General features: G+C 36.8%; 1 protein-coding gene and 1 long non-coding RNA gene across 2 annotated transcripts in view; one reads left to right on the top strand and one right to left on the bottom strand.

Annotated features, from left to right (window-relative positions):
- The window catches only part of LOC124303294 (dual specificity protein phosphatase 10), a 91,505-nt gene that overhangs the window by 70,280 nt on the left and 5,293 nt on the right, over positions 1-15,932 (bottom strand). The gene's annotated exons all lie outside the window — the stretch shown is intronic.
- LOC124303316 (uncharacterized) overlaps positions 1-15,932 on the top strand; it is an 81,551-nt gene that overhangs the window by 60,355 nt on the left and 5,264 nt on the right. The gene's annotated exons all lie outside the window — the stretch shown is intronic.

Consider the following 15,932-nt stretch of genomic DNA (forward strand, 5'->3'; position numbering starts at 1 on the left):
AAGCGTTTTTTTGGTATATTAGAGTAAGATAAGTGGATAACTTGATTGTGATTTGCAATCACGTTTCTCTCGATGCGTTGGCAGGTATCGTCGATTCCAAATTTTGATACGATAAAAGTGTCGACAGGTGAATTGGATCAGGAAGTAAGTGTCAAGTCTTTGTTGTTTCATTTGCACGCGGCAGAATATGTGCCGACTCTGTGCTCGTCAAACAATGTATTAGGATATCAATTTTTTTCACGCTGATCAAGACGTTGTTCGACTCTTCCAATTTTTATTATTTACCGACCAACAACGGTTTTCCAATTTCACACACACAGACGAGTGCATAATGTGCACACTCGATGTTGTAAAAATTTCTTCCGCCGTCACGTCGACGTTGGAAAATGATTTTTTACGCTATTTCCTCAACGACTACGTACGAAGTAGAAAAAAGAAGAAACTTGGTACATGCGTATGATTTCGCTCTTTGTGTGGCCGTTGCTTCTATGCTCTCCGTCATTCGGAGGCATTTACGTGGCGTCGGAGACGTTTGTTTGACTGTTTGCATGTTTTGTTGGAACAGCTTGTTCTTGCCTCGAGAGAGTCGTTACTCTGACTCACCGGCGTAATAAGAGTCTTTTTATCATTCCAGCGATAAGGATTAAATTTCATCCCCACCCAAACAATTCCGCCGCTTCGTGTATAATGTAAACGCGTTTATGCAACCTGGGACAAGTTCTAAATATAATTATAATTCTTACAACGCTGATCGTGTTACCGAAAGAAATATCTTCCGCGCAGTTCGAGAGTTAAAATGTTAGGCTTTTTTTCTTCTTTTCCTATTTGTCAGATACATTTCCTCAGATACTAACTTCATGCGTGGTCGTACGAAATCGTGTATCGTCTTCATTTACGTGGGAGCTGTTGATCGGGTTTAAATAATGCCCGAAAAATATACCGTATTCCATATTCCATGCAGGATTTTCAACCGCAACCGCAACAATAACGCGGCACGACTCATTTTGTTGCGTCTCTGCATATGACAGGAAGCAATAATCCGTCGATCTTATCGGCCTGCCGGAGACTTGTAGTCGCGGGAAATCTTGGTGTAGAAATTTTGTGTATTTTCACTTTAGATTATCCGCAAGCGTTTATAACTGTCCGCACAGATTATTTTCCTGCCAATGTTGAAACGGCGATTTGTCAAATTATATTCAAACGTAAAATTCAAAAATCTTCAAAAAAAAAAAAATTTCGATGGCAGAAGAAAGATCGAGAAATACGAAGATCGTAATCTTCGTGGATCTGATTCTTCGATCGTTTCCGGCTTTTTACGTTCAAACCTCTAATTTCGTAAGGATCAAAAATCTGAATTCAGATACATAATTCTTGTGCGTAATATCTTGACGGACTGATTCAAATGGTGCGATGCAAGAAAAATATTGATAGCAGCTGTAGCGAAATGGGTTATCACACCTGCGCGCATTGCTGCTAAGGTTATATAAATGCGATGCGGTTAAAGTTTTCATTTTCAAGATGACGAATCGTCGCTCGTAATTACCTTGGGCTACATCCCTCAACAGTGCATACAGTTTGATTGACGAATCGCGTGACAAATACTGCAGTCATTGGCAATATTGATCAGCAGCGAGCTCACCTCACTTTTAGAAGTCTCGATACACGTTTGCATAGTAAGGGATCATACATTATCAGGTTATCGCCAATTCGTCATTAAGAGAAGAAAAAACTTCCATTCCATTTACATGCACGTCTATATTTCTGAAATTTTATTTGCAATCTGGTCAAGGTTAGGTTGATATTATCTCCTGTATGCACGTTAAAATCACAATCGAGGATATCTTCTACTTAAAATTGGAGACTGATAAGAAAATAGGGTGAAATCGAATTTCACCCTGTTCAATTAGGTGATTAAATAGAAAATTTTATTCTTCTTAAATCATCTGAAAGCATATTGCAATTTTTTTTTTTTCACTTTCAACGTTCCAAAACTTATGAATGTTGATACGTTACTCGGGATTAAATCTATTCTTTCTGGAAAGAAAGAGAAGAATCTAAAAATCGAATTTCCATCAACAATTTAACACCATTCGGACATTTCGAACGAGGCTTCAGGTATTCCTGACTCTGCAGTAATCCTAGCGTGCGTATAACTTGTTCAATACGTTTTGAGAAAGAGCGAAAAAAATTCGCACTCGAACTTCCCTGTTCGCCACAAATTCACGGTACGTCAGGGTCGAAAAGTTTAAGCCGTAGAATTTTTCTGAGTATGCAGTTAGTAACGTTATTGCAACGATGCGTTGATAGGAAAAAGCGCGGTTCTGCAACTTTGGGATTGTATGAAATTCGTTCAACTGTACACATAATTTGGAAAACGCAATTCCTTCGAAATCCTAAGATTATAAAACAGTGATTACTTCCTCAATATTTTTTTGTACTTTGACGTTATTAATTTCAACCTCGTGAATTTTTTTTTTGCCAGCATAAACAAAAGATATATTCATAATTCGTATGCAAAGTCGCGATGATAATGCCGTGCATGAATCTGTTTGTACTATGATATATTAGTAAGCATTAGGGGCGTCCTTCGAACGACCTCGTGGTCGGATGTTCGTAGTATATTAAGTAGCGCCGTGTGGTTTGTTACTATACTACGGCGATTCATAGGTATGTCCCTCTAATACGATGAGATTAGACCATTATTGTAAGTATAGATATATCGACGTCCGAGAACGCCGGCGGAAGAAATAGAAAGAGAATTCCTGAGACTGGAAAGGTCGAATAGCCGCAACGATACGTTCCTTCCTTCGCTTCTTTATTATGCTTCGTAGGTACGTACATGGCGCTTGGCGTGTCACGTACATCGCTAGTCAAAATATAAAATAATCACTTGACCTATCATGCGTCGAGTTGTGCAAGGTTTTGTTTCTTTCTATCAGTTTTTTTCATCACCTAACGCAATACGTTCGAGCTTATCTCGGACTACTAATTTCATGACCTTGAGTATGAGATGGCGTGTCAAATCATCTGGTAACCATGCTCCCGCAATATACGTATCCGTAACTGTGATTCGTATTCTTCCAGAAGATATGAGCTGATTTGAAATTTTAACGTCTCAAAGAGGCTGTGGCTCATTTTTATTTATGGAATCGAGAATTTCTTATGTACCAATTTCAAGGTGCTCCATTATTTTCGGAACACAATTGCTCTACACTTTAAACAGTAGAGTATCTTTTAAAGTGCAACTAATACTCGATGGGATTACGTAATATTAACAAGACTGATATTATATGATAGATATAGTTTATGATGTTGAAATACTGGAATTTTTTCACAGTAATTGATTGAGTATTTTGCCGAATTTATATTAATTGGCAATTGTCACATTAAGAAAACTCAAGTTTTACCCAGTAATCGGTTGAAAACAATACAAAGAAAAAAAAAAACCATTCTCAGCAAGATTCGTTATCGAAAAAGCTTAATATTTTCGATTCACTTTTTAAAATTCAAATCAGCTTGTATATAATACTTATCACTGCAAATGAAGATGATTTTTAAAAAGTGTTTAGATTAGCGTTTGTCTGGTTTCAGTACCCAAAATCTCCTTGGACGAACAGATGATACTATCATGAAATCATGTTTCTTTCGGTATCACGACTCTAATAAAAAACCGGCCTGTTGGTTCGCCGTTTTTAAATTTCTCATTCCAATAGTGAGTTCACCAGTTCACGAGACACTTATTTTTTGACAAATACAAAGACTTGCAAAATTTTGAAATGAGAGGAAAGATCGGACCTACTAGAAACAGTCAGAAAACTGATCAGTCATTTTGTTGATAATGAAACTGAAACGAAATTCCGAAAGTCTAAAACTTTATTCACAGTGGTGAATTTTTTCGTCGAGCATTCTAGAATACGACAATCCTCTCGACATTTATCAAAGTTATGTCAAATGCAAACGCGAGTTGATCCAAAATCGAGGCATCGCAATCGCTGTGACATTGACGTTAAACTCTGTATCTCGAGTCTCTGCGTGAGGTTGAACGAAAAAAATGTGAAAATAAAGTGTAACATAAATAACACCGCCTCTCCGCCTCACCCTGAACCCACGTCGCTTCGATGTACAATTCGAGTCAGTAAACCGGATATCCGGACGCTATGCTATCCGAAGCGGACTACTGCTCTTGCTGCTGTAACAAGGAACCAGCGTCCCTATCTATTCCGCTAACTGCTATCTCGTATAGTAATATCGGCTTCCTGAGAGCGACAGACGGTCGTGATTGCAGGCACTGTAAGGAGGTTGGTTGGCCCAAAGAAGGGATTCGTTTGAACAGTTTTATTGCGAGACAGTCGATCATGTATGGAGTGTTTATCGAATTGTTAAAAGAAGATTGCTTCGAAGATGTGCCAAAATGTAAAATTCTGGAATTGATAAACAGAAGCTTAGCTATCGATGCTTTGTTTTGAACCGTTGTAAAATTGTTGAAGATCTGGTAGATTCCTGAGATTTCGCTCTAACATGGCTCGTCTTATTCAGAAGATTATGTTTTATAAAACCATTGAAACAGATTTTTTTTCATCGGTCAATTTGGTATTGCCGTTCGTTAAGCATAACCAATATTGCTGCAATGTTGTAAAATTAAATATTTAACGATACCAGCACGATGGAAAAAGAGTATTTTGTTGTTAGTGAAATTGTAGAAAGTTGTACCCTGAATAAAATAAATCACCGTAGAGTAAATACGAACAAATCTACTAGATTTTTAACAATTTGAGAATGATTTGAAACGAGGCATCGATATCTCAGCTATTATTTATATTTTCCGGCGTTTTCAATTATTGTATTTTCAAAGAGATCTCGAAAGTTTAATTCCTCGATGTACGCACAACTATCTCGTCATAAAATTATTAAAAGGAATTGATATTCGACCAACGAATCACCTCAAGGAGGTTCATTAACCACGAAATGCGTTTGATTCTTCAATTCAGTCGGTGTAAAAAAAAATTTAACCTTAAAGTAGATAGTCATGATGATTATTATCAATATAACTAACGTAGATACTCGAAGATGTCTCCAACCAAGGACTCGACATTAGTCAGTTGAGAAAATTAATTCAACTAATGAGCTGACGTTGAAAAACGAATCACTAAAAAGTCGTGATAAAATTCGCGATAAAATCGCGGCAAGTATAACGAGTATCAAAAACTTATTGCAAGAAATTGCTAAAAAATTTAGAGAACAAGCTTTGACCTTGCGAAAAATTCAAAATCTGCGTTTATCCTTACGCAAGAAGGAGCTTCTCCGCCTGTAGCAGGACGATTTTTAGTGGAATTTACTGGCGAAGGAACTCCCTAAAATTTACGAACCTCCAACGTCAATTTTCTTCCGATCGAAATCTAGGAAGGAGAGTTCTGTTTTTTTCTTATCTTGAGAACGTAGCGTCGTCTTCTGTATCTTGAGCGTGTGTGACGGCAGAATCGATTTTCGCATCGGCAATATCGCCACGATTCACACACACGGACCTGCGGCAGGGTTTTAAGCTGCGGCAAACGCGCGTGTGCGTCTTGTGTGGTCATCCACTCCCGGCCAAAGATAGACGCTGACATCATGACATCATCTCGTACACACGCGAGCAACGCTCTATCCCGCCTCCCGATAAACACGGAACAACTACTCGACGTCTCGTTTCGACGACGCAGCGACTCGCTTCCCGATTCCTCCTGGACTCCTGGTCTCCCGCGGGACTCGGAGCAGCGCTACGTCTCGTCGACGTTACGTACGGCTTGCCTCCGGAAGTGGATTAGTTACGCCATTTGAATTCACTGTAGCATCCTCCGCCACCTTAATCAAATTATTTACTCGCTAATTTGTACTCTTAATTAATCTCCCCAATCACGCAATTCGTGACTAAAGTCCGCCATCGGTCAAGTTTTCGACGGAAGTTTGGATGCCTGGCACACTTCGTTGTTCGAAAGCTTTGCGTTCGCCTGGATTGATCCCCACCTCTGTATCTTATTCACAATTCGCGAAAAATGTTGGTATAATTTTGGTTACGAAGTGGCTGTGAAAAACAGGTACAGGAATTGTGGGCAACGTGGTCGGTGAATTGAGCAAGACGCCTTAAACGCGCCAAGATTTTCATATCCTGATTCGGAAAATCTTGGCGGATTGCCAATCGACCAGACGTATCACTCACAATTCCGAGCTACGCTATCGGTCGTACCGAAATCTTAATTGTAACCAACATTTGGGTTGGGAGTAAAGATTTGAAAGGATTATAAAATAAATGGCTGACTCGATAAAATTTTTGAAAAGGAAAAAATCTGTTTCATAGAATTTTATGATACAAAAGTTGAGATGTACAAAAGTCAAAATGGAGAATGGTAGAGTATAGAAAACCAAATTATAGATTCGTCAGAACTGTGAATAACAATATAGCAAACAAAGACTCGGGCTCGATGTTGTCAGGCTGCATGGTATCCGAGACTTTGAAATTATCCAATAACCCTTACGAAGGTTGCGGATAATCCGAATAGACAAACTTGTACCCAGGTGACGATTTTCTTTGGATTTCTTTGTGTTTTTTGGTCATTATCTCTTTTCTGCTTTCACGCAGCACGGATGATTCCATGATGGAAGGATGAAAGTTCAGAACGAGCGTTACATAGAATGTCAAAGTTCCGACCGTTGTTAATAACTTCACCTCTTATGCGGCGAAGCGTTTACCAACATTCGATGTAACGGGCGGTCCGAGCTTTATCAATTCGGAGCTTTTAGCCACACCGTGAAGAACATCTGTTGTACCGTCGCTTTTGCCGATTTATTTCGATCCACCCTGGAGATAACTGTAATATTTTTAGACTTCTATAACGAACAAAATAAGCCCGGAATCATGAGAGTTAGATAAAAAACACCAGAGTGCGATCATTTCGAATATTTTTGTTATAGAAACCTTTCTTCAAATTTTTCACATCTTAGCTCGAGTCATTCGAATGTGCTTGGGTTTGCTCCTGTTGCATCACGGTAAGAACGTTGTTTCCTTCGCGTTCGCCATCATTGGCGCGGATAATACAGTCGTAGTTTATTTAAGCGGTTTTCTTTTCTCTCTTCTTAACTTTTGATTCACATCGTCGTCCGGGCGATTCGTCCTGGAATCGAGCTGCCTGATTCTTGCCAATTTTCCAACACAACTCTGACACTGCTCGATGCCAGTCTGCTTTAAAAAAGAAAAATCAGGATAAACCAACGGTAGAATTTCGCGCAGCGGTTGAATCGCGACGCTGCCAGTTTGCGGAGACCGTCATTCTTAATTTAACACCCATGCTGATAACCGCCGAGAACCTGCCACGGTGACGGAGTGCGTTTCTTTTTTCATTTCCTCGTTTATGTTGCTCTCTTTTTGCTTGGCCGTGTCCAACGGCTACGTGACTTGGAAGCACGCGTGAGACGCGTAGGCTACGTACAACTTTCGTTGCGTTCCGCAACCCACTTATTAAGCATTTATATATAGAAACTCTATACACCCAGCATCCGACATGTACCGTCGAGCTCAAGCTCCGAGATTCGTCTCCTTCGACGGCCCATCGAGTCGTTTATCCATGAAAATTATACGCGTATTATACGCAGTTACTGCGTCGTTTACGTTTTATATTTACAAGAATCATTTCCACGGATATTCCACAAGCATTTATCACCGTTTCCCAACCGCAGATCACGAGCGGAATTTGCGGTCAAAATATAATACTGCGGTATAAAGGTTACGGAAATATTTTCAGATAAAATTAATCGAGTAAATTGTGATCGTTATTACGAAAATAACACTGCATCATTACCACTGTCATTGTATTTTATATTTCTTTTGCAAAGACAGCACAAATTATAACGTTCATCAACTATATTTTTCTATTTCTCTATTCTCTGTCATGCATCTCCTGTTTACTGTAAATCATCGCGCAGAAATTCTAGTCTATTACGCTAGCGAAGCAAGAAAGAAAGAAAAATTGGATTGACATTGCAAAATTTGGCGATCAAGTGTTGGTCAAAAATTTTTTTAATTCTAATCAATGGATTTTTGAAGTGTTCTTAAGTTTCACTTCTCTTGCGGACAGATGAAATAATACAATACTCTTTTGCATTAAGTCAATAGGAGAAAAAAAAAATAAAAAAAATAACAACAACGAAAACCAACGATAACATCACCTCTGTCTCATAGCCATATTTGGTAAAGTTAACAAATCATTTCTCTGTGTGTGTAATCATTTGAATACTGTGTCATCTTCGTGTGACTAATGAGATCGATAAGTCTTTGATATTCTGAGGCCAAAAAAAAGAAACGAAAAAAATGTCATTGATTAGATGCTGCCGCAGATATCTTCGCGATTCATGGTCGTGCACGTTTCGAAACGCTGTCTGAAATAAAGATTGCTACGTTGCAAAAAAAAAAAAAAAAAAACTCCAACGGCTTATACGCAGAATTCGCAAAGCTTAGGATGTGGCATTACACATGATGCTTAGTTTTATAATTGATGATCGTTTATTGGTGATTTAATTATTAAAACGGCTCACTATTTTGCACGTGAAATATAAAAGGGGGTGCAAAATGAATATACTGCACACGTCTATCTGCAGAGAATTCTGCTATATGTATATGTTTGTTCTACCTTTTCATGAATCGATTTGTACTCGAACTAAGGTAACATGTATCAGTTTGATCACAATCACTGTTTGATTAAATAGTTGAGGAAAATATCTGAGAAATCGGGGAGGATTCTCAAGAATCGTGGAGAAAAATTTGTTACTCAAAATTCTACCATTAGAAATTTCACAATTTCTTGAAGTTTGCAAGTTCGATCACAACGAACATATTATAGTTCCTTGCCTTAGAAAATTTCCTGCAGGTACTGGATAACGTTACGCCTGGATTTTTTATAAAAATTCTGCAAATTATTAGTCAAATGCCAGAGGTTTATTTCCCAATTTTTGATTAAAATTTATGTCGATTTGTTTAAACGAAATTCCTTTACACATCTTTTCGGGATTTTCTACATAACTTCAATAATTTCTTGCTCTTAATCTTGCGATTCCCATCATTAAAGCTACTCTGAGATTTTGTGAAAAAAATCTAATTTCTTGCGAATTGACAAGCATTGCAGAACCAATAATAATTGATGAATCATAGCCAAGCTTCCCAATCAAGCGAGAGCTTTCGATAAATTCGCTGTAATCAGCAACGTTACCGATATCGCTAATTCCGTCCGTGTGCAACCTGCAAAACTATACCTACATACATGTGTAACGAATGCGTAGCGTGCGAGTATTACTACTTGCCGAAGCTCCGATAGCAGCACCGCCCACGCCTCCGTATCATATCGCGCGTATCGTATTAAACAGCTCACATTTATATACGCTCGTATCGCTATTCACAATGAGTTCATAATGATTTTGTAAACGAGAGCGAGTGCTCTGCGTCGTAACCGCGAACTGCGGAACCGGAAACGCACAATGGTATCTCGGTGTGTAAACACGAAGCGTGCCTGTCCTCATCTCTAATAATAATATCTAAACATAAATTATCCTAATCTCGACTTTCTTCGCAATCGATGCCTGACTTATAACTTCCCGTACGTTGAGAATTTCTTGTTCGAAATAATTTGTGTAAATTTTGTTAATTTTCTTCGCTATTTGTATCGCTTTGTACTTATTTCGATTCGTTGTAACACCTTGAACTATACGTTCAAAATAAATTTTGATTTTTTTCAACTCAATTCGAGTGTAAATGCATTTTAGACGGTCGAAATGTCGTCAGTACACCAGATATCCGTTAGCCGGCGCAGGACTCTCAAAGCTCTTTCCATCGAAGGGATACAATTCGAATTACATCCGGTACCCGTTTGAAATTCCATATTTTACCGTATTTCCAGTGACATTAGACGTGGAATGAATTTAGTAGTGAAAATTCCATACTTCAAGATAGAGTTAAGTTGTATAATTTGATACACCATTAGTTACGTATCAACACTGTATACACTTATACAGTACTTATATTATATTAATATCAGTGATTCCCGTTTCTTGATACTATCGAAATATCAAACGGAAAACCCAAACAAGTTTTTATAAAAAAAATTTGTAATTTTTAAGACATTTATAGTTCTTATTCGAAGTTTGCCAGCGTCAATAGGAATTTTCAATGAGACGATCAGAAACTTTTGAGAGTAACATATTTTTTCCAACATTGTGTGAAATGTAGTATCGTTTAGCTCGTAAACTGCACATTAAGGGAACGGAGAAAGTTTGAATTTAACTATACTCCGCATGCGGTCGTGCAAGAAGCTATAAAATAATTATTCGATTGTACGATGATGGATTGATGCGACACCAAGTGGCGATTCTGAGAAGTCCGAAATCAGGTTAAATCAGACACGCACTGATTTATTAATTGAAGTATTTGTCTATAGTTATTGATTTCAAGTGGGGACACGCGTATACGGTGGGAAAAAAATTTAATCGAAGAACCTAAAGCTGCGTTCGTTACAATGGTTCAATGTCTGCCAATTGAGTGGATACCTGAGAGTTCGATAAATTTTGTTTTCTCATTGTTACGTCGGTTTTTAAAATTGTTGCAATATTTTAAAAACAACCCTTTACCAACAGGTCAATTCTCAACTTATGTTTAGTTTTTAAAAAAGATATTGAAAACGACACGGCGACTGTTACTAATCGATAGAATTCGATTCGTTCAATCGTTTTTCGCATCCCCGACATGGATGTAGTTCCTTACCTCAAGTCTACACTCGATGCAAAATCTAATCTCTATCTGTGCATCGAAAAATTCGACCGGCATGGTCCGAGTTATTTTTACCGATCAAATACGTCGCAGGCCACGTCATATTTCATATCCTTGATCCAATTCGACGCGGAATGTTACAGAGAATATGCACCGATATTCTGGCTGCAAAACTTCAAGGGAATGCTGCATATAACTGCGGAACATCAATTTCATAGAAGTTACTACGATTAAACGATCTACAATTTAAACGGTGTTTAAAAAAAAGCCATCGCTATGTCTGTGACGCGTATAACATGTACGTACGTACGTACGTACGTATGATATATCTACGTAAACCTACTTCGGAAGCGACGATCAATGCCTCGATTATCTCGTGACGGTTGTAACATCAGTCTATGGTCTATAATGCGATATGTGTGCGTGCGACAGTCTGCATCAGACAGAAACGATGCCATTAGCAGTGGGAAACGACTGACGGCAGTCCGATTCAATGATTCATCGTGCAATTAAGTCACTCTCAAATACGTGCATTGCATGATAATAATAAGTCATACTGCAGAGCCGAAACCAATTATTTGAAATAGGCGTTTCCGAATTTGACCATGGTACGTTTTTTTACCTGTACTCAAGTCTTCACTTCACTTCAATGATCTCGGAATAGAATTCTTGTGAAAAAATTCATTTGAATAAAAACTTTTTATCAATTGCTTGAGATTTTTTTAATCGTTTTTGTACTTTTGCAAGTGAAAAGTTGAGGACATCTTATCTCTTAAAATTCAATATTCCACGTTTTTCAAATTCGAATTTTCGTTATTATTCTATTTCCGAAGTTTCTTTGATTTTCTATCAAGTAAGTTCAAACCTTCTCGAAAAAACAGGACCAACATCAAAAAGCGTTACAACAATAAACTTCATGTTTGCTGAAAGAAGTAGCTGCAGAAAAAAAAAATTCTAAGAAACGTAGAAAAGAAAATACTTGTAGAAGAAAAATGGTGAGATTTTTACGGAGAGGTGAAATTTCTAAGAGAATTAGAACAACTAACCGTGTAAATGAAAAACGCGTAAGTGATGTTGAAAAGAGTGGGGAAAAAAAAACACCGAAGAACTTTAACAATGGTCTATAATTTGAATAATCTCAAATTTCTTTGCAAATTTCTTTTCGCCAAGGTTACACATACAGACTTCGTTGAAAATGGTTTAAAATTGAGAGGAAAAGAAGAAAGAAGCATGCACAGCTTCACAGGCTCAAGAGAATTTAAATAGCTCAGTTGGCAGGTTGGATTTCCTTGTGCGGATTAGATTATAGTTCCAAGGCGCGCACTTGTCATGGGAATTGGCTCTCGAAGTGTAAACACTGCACAACCGATGACGTTTCCGCATCGTATCGCACGCGGTTTTGTCTGCAGGCTTTAGCAGCGACAAATTTTGCGAAGCGATCTGCAACGGGTCATCCTTTTCCTCGTAATTTATATTACAAAAATGTTTATATATTACACATATAAACTTATGTACATGCAATGAAAACGCCTCCATAAAAAAAAAAAAAAAAATAAGAAGCAGAGAACAATTATTTGAATAAATCAAACTAATTCGTATATCTGAGAAAACAAATATTCAATCTTTAAATTGGATGATCGGTGGGAAATTTTGCAGTAACTCATTTTACATTATTTATTCATTTTTTTTTTTTTGGATTCCCAGTAGATGAAGAGAAAATTTGACTATTTTCTTAGAACATGGACTTTCTAATGCAGTTTTAACCGTGGCTTGAATTAACATCCTCCGACTGTTTGTAGCAAACAATGGTGAAAACCAATTAGGCACGATCGCGACTAGCGGAGTGCCAATTATATTTGTCATCACGAACATTGGCACTTCCGTGAAAAATATTTGATTCAACTTGGAAACTTGTTTCATCACTTGTATAATTCTCTTCTACATACCGCGTTTACGTATGTATGAATATGATGTTGTATCATGAATCCCGGGAGAATGACTCGACCAATTCTGATGAAATTTGGGGAGAAAACGACGCGTTTAGTTTAGGTTGTCCATGAAATTTTTTAAGGTTCTGTCACTTCCGATTGAAAAATTTCGAATATTTTTAACTTCTGAATGATTATCACGTAGATCTCAAAGTGTATACTATATGTAATACTAAATTTAATTCGAACTAAATTTCGGTGAAAAACCATGACGAAAGTCGATTGCATACGTCCTGAATTTCGAAAACACAACTCAATCAATTTAGATTTTTTCACAACCTTCAGGTTTGAAAATCGTAATAATAAGAAAATAATCAATCCGGAAAATTTTGAAAAGTGTCAAAGGGACTAACGAGAAATTTGCACAGCTGCTAAAAAATAAAAACTTCGTGTATGTATGACACGCAAGTAGGACATAGATAGTGTATTATAGAATAAGATAATTGCATCGACCTATAAAATCGAATGGCGTGCGTCACTCGGACGACGGCCGAGAAATGTTTGTGAAGTATTTTTAACCTTTTTTTTATCAATCCTGCTCGATTTAGGGCGTATATTCATTATTAAATATATGCTTTTCTTTTTGTAACAAACGCAATCACACAACAGATACAGTTGATTTTAATAATTTTTTTCGATCTCGCAATTGTCTGTCATGTTCGTTACAGGTAATTGAGCCAGCGATTGTATTACCAAATATCAAAGAATGTGCAGTAATAGGCACATTCACTTCTCATATGTAAGTTCATTAAATTGTCGACTGGATTCCAGACTTTTAAGTATCTATGTTCAAACATTTCAACCCACAATATACACATTTTGTCTTACTTTCCGATCATTCATTTAGTACTGCAATCAATCTGACAGATTGACGACATTTTTATTGCTTACATGTAGAAAAAAAAAAACACTTGTTCCGCTTGTTAAAATATCGCTGATAAACGAGAATAATTTTTCCAATTAATAAAAATACTGTCAATCATATTCCAGTTGCTGAAAACATTTCTTCGTGGGCGTATAACGATAATAAAAATTAAATCATTTGAAAACGAATAAGACTCGCATGACTTGACTGACAAGAATATCTCTGGCTTTGTCCGAAGATATGTCTGTCCTTAAAATCTTACGAGTAATCCTTGTGTACTTATTTCTGTTCTTGGGTGGCTGAAATTTTTTGCTGAAAAAAAGAAAGAACAACGCATCCGAGGAGTGAAACGGAAATTTAAAAAGTGAAAAACAGAATCAGGGAATGTTGATAGTTATACCTGCATACGTGAACTCATCTCCTTCTGAACGCGTTACGTATACCACAGTTCGATATATTAAAACAGATAGAAAGCGGTTTCGCTGTGACGTCAGGAATTGACTCACCCGTTGATCGTTATAGCGATCGTCGATAGATTTATCGTGTCCGACTGGCTTGTGCATTGTGCAATGAGAGCAGTGCGTACGATCTTTGCCGGTAAAGAAGTGATTGGAAAATTTCAAATACATTCGATTTGATGGTTTTTAAATGTTGAGAATAAGCAAGACTGATTGCAGGCAAAATTTGACGAATAGTTGTGAGTAAATTTATCCCGAAAATTGGACGAATAAATAAATAAATAAACAAATAATATGTTGAAAGTCACACTCATTTCTGAATCATGGTATTTTTTTTTTTTTTTTTTGACCGGTGCAATGATTAAACGCAGAATCACTTCGACTCAACGTCGAAAGTTCGTCTGTTATCGGTAAAAAGTCAATATGTACTAATGGCCTGTCAAATTTGACCAGTTATATTGTATTTCTTAATATAACTTCTCAGTGATGGAAAACAAGTGGAGAATCTAGATTTGACTTGAGAAAAACCTGATCTCGAGTGTCAATCATGTTACTCACTTTTAATCTTGCGCAATCGATTATTTGAGATTTAAAACTGAAAAAGATGGTAACGTTATATCATTAAGTGTAAAAAAGAAGTCACTATCAGCGTAAAATGAAACAATAACAAATACACATAACGTTGTGCTTGACGAGAAAACGATTCCGTGAAATAATGATTCATCTGGGTATCTATAAGTGAATGCTACTTAACACCGCCAATCGATTATCATCTCCTTCACACCTGTCGCCCGTTCCATTTTTCTATTCTCTTAACACTGGCAAGATAATTAGAATTATTACTTGGAAGCCAATCGATACATATCAGTTCGTTGTTATTGATTATATTAATTCGATTTTTAACGATTTAAGATGATCTTCATTTCAAAAATGTACCGTTTCAAATCAAGCTATCAAATTACAATTGAGAAGGAGCAACGGAACTTCGTACGAGTCGTAGCTAGTGGAAATATTATAATCTCAACGTCTAAAAAACATCAATTTTTTTCACCGAAGTTCGTAGTGGTAATGACTAGGGTGGGTCAAAAAAATTAAGTATTGCATTTTTTGGATCCGACACACGAAAACTAGTTCCTAGGTACCTCTAGAAAGTACTCACCAAGTATGAGCTCTTAATATTAACGGGAAGATTATGCTCATCACAGTTTTCCATTTTCAATTTAGTGTCATATAAAAATGGTCATATCTTATCAACAATAGATCGTTTAACCAATCGCAAAGTCAATATTTATAGGAAATTGAACGCTCTACAAAAATGGTCTCTTGTGGTTAATCGATTACTCTAGCCATTCAAAAGATACTCGCAGTAGAATTCCAATGCCTATTGATTTTAATAGTTTTTCAACAAATATTTCCAATTTATCCATTTAATTTGTGAATTTTGAGATAATTTATGTTCTATTTCAGGAAAAGAAGGTTTTTATTTAAGAAATATCATTTAAAATGTCGGCAGAAAAAAAAATTCCATTTCACCATATGAAATTTTATAATGCTATACAGTATTGATTCAAAAAATTTCATACGGTGTTGTAGAATTTTTTTTTTCTTTCGATTTATACAATTCAAAAATATTGAAAATCGAATCCGAACGGAAAAGTAAAAGATTGCACATATCAGAACAAAAAATACCAAACTGCAGAATCATAAGGATTCTCCTCGGTAATACAGAATCGTATACAGATTCTCGATCTTGCTGTTCCATGTTTAGACCTTTCCGTCCATCGACTTTCTATATTTTCAATTTTCCGTGCTTGAGCTTTCCACATTTTTAAATT

The sequence above is a fragment of the Neodiprion virginianus genome, chromosome 4 (genome assembly GCF_021901495.1).
Source record: "Neodiprion virginianus isolate iyNeoVirg1 chromosome 4, iyNeoVirg1.1, whole genome shotgun sequence".
Classification (NCBI taxonomy): domain Eukaryota; kingdom Metazoa; phylum Arthropoda; class Insecta; order Hymenoptera; family Diprionidae; genus Neodiprion; species Neodiprion virginianus.